This window comes from Corylus avellana, chromosome ca8 (genome assembly GCF_901000735.1).
Source record: "Corylus avellana chromosome ca8, CavTom2PMs-1.0".
Taxonomy (NCBI): domain Eukaryota; kingdom Viridiplantae; phylum Streptophyta; class Magnoliopsida; order Fagales; family Betulaceae; genus Corylus; species Corylus avellana.
This window is the reverse complement of record NC_081548.1, coordinates 12836036-12842295: the sequence shown is the minus strand read 5'-3', so window position 1 is coordinate 12842295 and position 6260 is coordinate 12836036. Positions and strand designations below refer to the sequence as shown.

The following is a 6260-nucleotide window of genomic DNA, read 5'->3' as shown; positions in this document are numbered from 1 at the left end:
TAAAGGATCAGTAATAAAAAATATTAATAAATTATAATTTACAAAAACTCACTCAGCCACTTGCATTAAATTTTTTTATTTGAATATGTCATGAATTATTGAATTTTCATATATGAGGAGTATAACCAATTATTCACCTAGTATAAGCGTTAGATCAATTTTTAATGCAATATAACAAATTACTATTTAGATAGTGTTCAAAAAACAATTACTCTTTAGACAATATTTAAACAAATAATGTCCCATTTAAATAAATAAATAAATACAGATATTATTTTTTAATGGTATTACTAATAATTATTAACTTAATATATTTTTTTTAAATACTTTAATGTCATTAATTAATATAAACAGTTCCCATTATAGTAATTTTTTTAAAAATACTACCAAGTTAATGATAGTTAATGCCAAAAAGCAAAACCGGTGCTAATTAAGGATTTATATTTAAATCACCTAAATTATAGTGAAAAATGCACTAAAGCGTTCAATTTTTTTTATTAAATGTGAGCCGTTGATGAGTGATTGTGGGTTACAGTTATAAGGCATAAATTCACATGGAAATAATCTCATGTCCCGCATGTCCATCACAGCATAAAGATCCAACGATTTTCATTTAATCATCAACTAAGATCTTTTATTTACAGTTAGTATCAATCTTTTATATATATATGGTAGACTCGTGTTTTTTTTTTTTTTTTTTTCATAAAATATAGTAGACTAGTTAGTATATATTCTAACATATGAAATTATTAATATTAGTGTTTTTTTCAACATATTGAATTTTTTTAAAAATAAATTAAATTATAAACAATTAAGCAATTTATACTAACACAATTATAAATTAAATCTTTTTTTTTTTTTCAACCCTAAGTCCCTAATTGGCTAATTATACTAAAAAGAGAATTAAATTTAAACATTTAAAGTTATTAAACAATTTAAACCATTCTTTTTTTAAAAAAAAATAAAAACAAAATACAAAATACATTTAAAGCTTAGATCAGTGTGACATGTGTCAAGTGAGTGGGTTACAGCTATATATATATATATATAGCACTTTGTATATTGGAATGCATACGGTGTGGCTAAGTGTACTGTCCTCCATATATTTCAACGACTAGGATTTAATCGAAATTTGATATACGTTCAGGATGACTGCATAGAATTACAAAGCGTAGATCTCACAATAACGCGTGTATAGGAGATTAAATTCTGAAGAAGTTTTGATTTTTGAATGGCTGACATGTGGGCCCGTGAGGGAGAAAATCCCTCATTTTTCGGTGTCAACCTGACCGTTAGATTTTTTAATCTTCCAATCCTAACCATTTGTTTCAGAATATTGAATATAAGGAAATTATATGGTGCTTTAATTTTTCATAGGATCTTTTTGTTTGATATAATCTGACAACTTAAAATTAATTAATAAATACTGAACGGTGAGGATCAACCTATATGTCGATTTTATATGTGAACACATGTAGAAAAAAAAAGCAGAAACTCTGTCTCTCATTATGAACGACGTGAAGTGCTCACACAATTTTTTTCAAGCAATTAATGCTTTGCATTCAATGCAATGGCTCCTCTCAACTACTTGTTATCAGAGAAAGGAAATTTAACGGCTTGATTTTCATTCTAGGGTTTCTAGCATTTGATCTAATGGCTTCTAAGCCATCTAAACAAATTGGTTTTGAGATTCTAAAGGGTTTCAAAACCCTTTTCGCCGAGTTAGAACCAGACGGCCAAAAAATAATACAGAAAGAAGGATTACCTATCCCATCTCGCCGTCGTTTCTCTGATTTGGTGTCTTTCTCTCCTCACACACGCCAATGGAAGAGGCAAACAATACTCTTGATCTGATTGATATGGTACTCCTCATCGCCATTCGTCATTTGGTTTATTTGGGCGTGGATGTTTCTTGTTTCCCCATTTGGCTAGTCGCTCTCAATTTTCTTCCACACAAAATTGAGAGGAAGAGCATTCTGAGTAGTCTGAATCAAGAACCCCCACAATATCTCTCGATTCTTCAAGAAGACTTCAAGCTACAGTTATGTTAAATTTTTCCTTTGATTTTCGTATCATTTAATTTCTAGTTGGAGTTCAATTTTCAGTATATCTAAGCTTGAATGTTAACGTGATTTTTTTGCTTTTTAATCTTTCAGGGACAACTGTTAAATTTTTCCCTCTTTGATCCTAATTGTCGAATCTGCAACTGTAAGCCACAACCCGCATCCAGATACAACAACATACTGACTCTGTCACTCTAAGGTTATTTTCATTTGTTATGAAATTTGTAGTTGTTTTAATGTATGAACTGAAATTTTGAAAGTGGGTTTTGGTCAAATCTTTAAAATTTATTGATTGATGCCGGTCTTTTTGGTTCAAGTTCTTGTTTGAAATTTGTACATAGTTTTATTTTTTATTATTATGTTTATGAAATCAGTGGGATGAGGTTCTTGAATTATTTCTAATGTCAATTCGACTACATGTTTCTGGAATCTGTTAGAATTATTCCTTTTTTATTTGGGTCTAAGAAGTTGTTTTACATAATTTTGAGAGAACAAATATCAATTTTTAATGTGTTTCTGATCTGTTTTTCCATTAGGAACTAGGATGTAATGATATTTTATATTCTTGTTAGACCCAGTTATTCGAAGATATGTTCTAACATTTATCTTTAACCATTTATGCTATGATTCTACTCTGATTTTTGTTAAATGATTTATGCTTTGGTTTATGCTCATATTAATGATTTCTACTATGATTTATGCTGAATGATTTATGTTTTGGTTTATGCTCTGATTTATGCTTAATGTTTATGCTTTCTAGTTCATATTGTGAGTCAATTTTTGGTTCATCTTCTAACCCTATCTTTTTCTAATAATACATACTATAATATCTTAGAAGAGATGGAGGAGGAAGATGTGAACAACCTTGAACCAGTTGAGGTAGAAGAGTATGAAAACAAGGATTCATTTGGAATTAGTAATGATGTTATTGCTGCTAACCTAGAAAAAATTGGGGACCCGGTTGTAGATTCTGCCATTAATGAAGTTGTTAATCAAGAAGATCCATTGGATGCTTATCAAAAAAAGAAGAGGGCGAAGACTTCTAAGGTTTGGAAAGATTGTACTGAGGTAAAAATAAATGGTGTAAACAAGCACCAATGTAATTGGTGTAAGAAGACATTCACCATATCCAAATCAAGTTGTACAAGTACGCTTGGTAGGCACTTGAGAAATTGTTTGTCATTCAATGGTGCCAAGAAAAAGCAAAAGCTTTTGACAATTGATGGTAAGGAGGTTGATGGTGTGGGTACAATCTCTAATTTTAGCTATGATCAAAGGAAATCAAGAGAGATGTGCTCCCATATGATGATGTTTCATGAGTACCCTTTTGCACTTGTGGAGCATGTTATGTTTAATAAGTTTGTTAAGACACTAACGCCCTATTGGGAAAGAATTACTCGGGCTACTGCAAAGAAAGATTGTTCTACCACTTACAACAATGAGAAGCGAAAATTGAAGACTTTGTTGAAAGGGGTTCACAAAGTTAACATCACAACCGACATGTAGACTTCACGTCAAAAGTCTTCATATATGGTTGTAACTTGTCATTACATTGATTCCGAGTGGCGTCTAAATAGGCGTGTGCTGAATTTTTTCAATGTTCCGCCACCACACTTCGGGTATTTTATCGCAAATGCACTACAAAAAAGTTTTCAAGAATGGGGTATTGAGAATAAAATATCTTCAATCACGGTTGACAATGCAAAACCAAATGATACAGCAATGAAGGCCTTAAGAGATGTATTTAATTTGAGAAAGACTTTGCCGGTTGATGGTAAATTGTTTCATGTGCGTTGTTGTGCCCACATTACTAATTTGTTGATGCAAGATGGACTTGGTGAGGTAACTATGATAGTTGACTGTATAAGGATGGAATTAAGTACTTGGTTGCATCGGAGGGAAGGTTGCTTAAATTTGCTGAAATTGCAAAGCGATTGAAATTGTCTTCCAAGAAATTATTCTTGGATGTACCCACTCGGTGGGATAGTACATATTTGATGTTGGTTGCAGCACTTGAGTTCAAAGAGGCATTTCCCATGTATTCATACATGGATTCTTGTTTTCAATGGTTGCCATTAGATGAAGATTGGGAAAAAATTGAGAATGTGTGCCAACTATTAGGGGTCTTCAACCAAGTAACAAACATTGTATCGGGAAGTGACTACCCTACTTCCAACTTATTCCTCCCTCAAGTGTGGAGGATGAAAGACATCTTGAGTACAAAGTGTAGAGATCCGAATGAGTACATTCAATCAATGACACGTAAAATGAATGTGAAGTTTGAGAAGTATTGGGGAGAGGTTAACTTACTAATGGGAGTTGCTGCTGCGTTGGACCCAAGGTATAAGATGACTTTGATACGATTTTGTTACCCTATAATCTACGGAGATGAGAATGCTAAAACAAAAATCGATCGTCTCAGTTCAGTTTTGAATGAGTTGTATAATGACTATGTCATAGAATATAACTCAAGTGTTATGGAACAAAATTCACAATGCAATGCTCCAGAGAGCTCTTCAAGTATTGGTTCGGTTAGTGCGGCCAATGTCCAAAGTGGTGTGGATTTGTATGACTCATTTGTCCGAAGCGCTGAAACATTGCAGTAGCCTATTAAAATAGAATTGCAAGTATATTTGGAGGAAAATGTACTCATTTGTGAAAAGGGTGTGGAGTTTAATGCATTAGGTTGGTGGAAAGCAAATGCACTTAAGTATCGCATTCTGTCTATTTTGGCCAAGGATGTATTGTCAACTCCAATTACCACTGTGAGTTCAAAGTCCACATTTAGTGCTGGTGGAAGGATAATTGATCCTTACAGAGCTTTATTATCTCCAAAAACTGTGCAAATGTTGGTATGTGGGGCAGATTGGGTTAGGGCATTACATGGGCTAAAAAGGACGAGTGATGTAAGTATTAATTATGTTTTGTGAAAATTGTTATTTTCATTTGAAGTGACAAGGTACTGCCCATATTTTTCTAATTCTATTTTTTTTTTTACCCTAGGTGGAAGATGACATTGAGGAGATTACCTTACCAATGATACCCTAACTCTTTACTTTTGTTACTATCAGATAAATTGTTAATTAAGTTTTAAAACTATTTTCAATTTGTAATATAAATGCACTGCTGCCACTATGTATTTGATTGGGGAATTTTGATGGACAATATGATTTTGTTGGAGTCTTGAAGCTCTTTTTTGTGAGGTAATGTATGACTTCTTATTTAATAATTATGGCATATTTTTCATTTACAAAATACTAAATATATATTGTTTTTTAAACTATAGTGGAAGGCTGGATACTGAAATGGAGATTGACAGATTGTCTTACGACTTTTACCAACCTTACTTTTGCAACTTTACATTTGTATTAAGTTTTAAAGATTATAATATTATTGCATATTTGATGTTTGACTTCCTATTTAATGATTTGTTGGCCAAAGTAGTTGCATATTTATTTGTTAATTATTAATTGGATTTATCTTTTTTAATCCAAAATACTATACATTCTGGGTCTGCAATGTCCCTCCAGATATTGGGTTTGGATATATTTGTTTTCCACTAGGTATATAGGAAAATTGCTTAAAGGACAGACAATTAAGGTCATTAGTGGTGGTCGTATTGGATCTACTTATGCCAGAATGATGGTAATTCCTTATTTTCTAAAATTTCAAATTGAATTTGTTAAATCTTTAAGTCAATTTGCCTCACCAAGTTGAATATGTTGGATGCCTAATGACTAAGTTGATTAGTCCAGCAATCATCCATCATAAGTTATCAAACTTGATTGTTAGAAATGATTACTCTGAGTCGTGGGTTTTTGTAGCATTTACCGTGAATAATCCATGTTTTTTTGTTTTCTGTTCTTTTTTGTTGTTTCTGTTTTTAATTTTGGCTATGTTTGGTTGATGATAATTTTGGCTATGTTTTGTTTCTGTGATTTTGCTTGTGTGCTACTTTAGTAAGTTTATGACTTTCATTGCCAACCTATACATACTTTCCTTGTTTCCTTAGGAATCTGTGAAGACCAAGCACCCTTAGCTTCATTATGAGTCAAAGTTATACATGCTTCTACAAGGAGGGAGTAAGTTTCCTCTTTTAGTCCTTTTGTCTATAGTGAGTTGATATGAAGGGATTTAGTTAAAATCAATTTATGTATCTACTTATTTATCTTTTTATCTGTATGAAGCGAGTATCAC

General features: G+C 32.1%; 1 long non-coding RNA gene across 1 annotated transcript; it reads left to right on the top strand.

The window, feature by feature from the left end:
- The first annotated feature begins 1889 nt into the window (after positions 1–1889).
- LOC132188986 (uncharacterized) lies at positions 1890–3120 on the top strand. The gene is made up of 3 exons (XR_009440985.1): positions 1890–2041; positions 2157–2262; positions 2899–3120. It is a non-coding gene; the product is annotated as an uncharacterized LOC132188986 (long non-coding RNA).
- The last annotated feature ends 3140 nt before the right edge of the window (positions 3121–6260 follow it).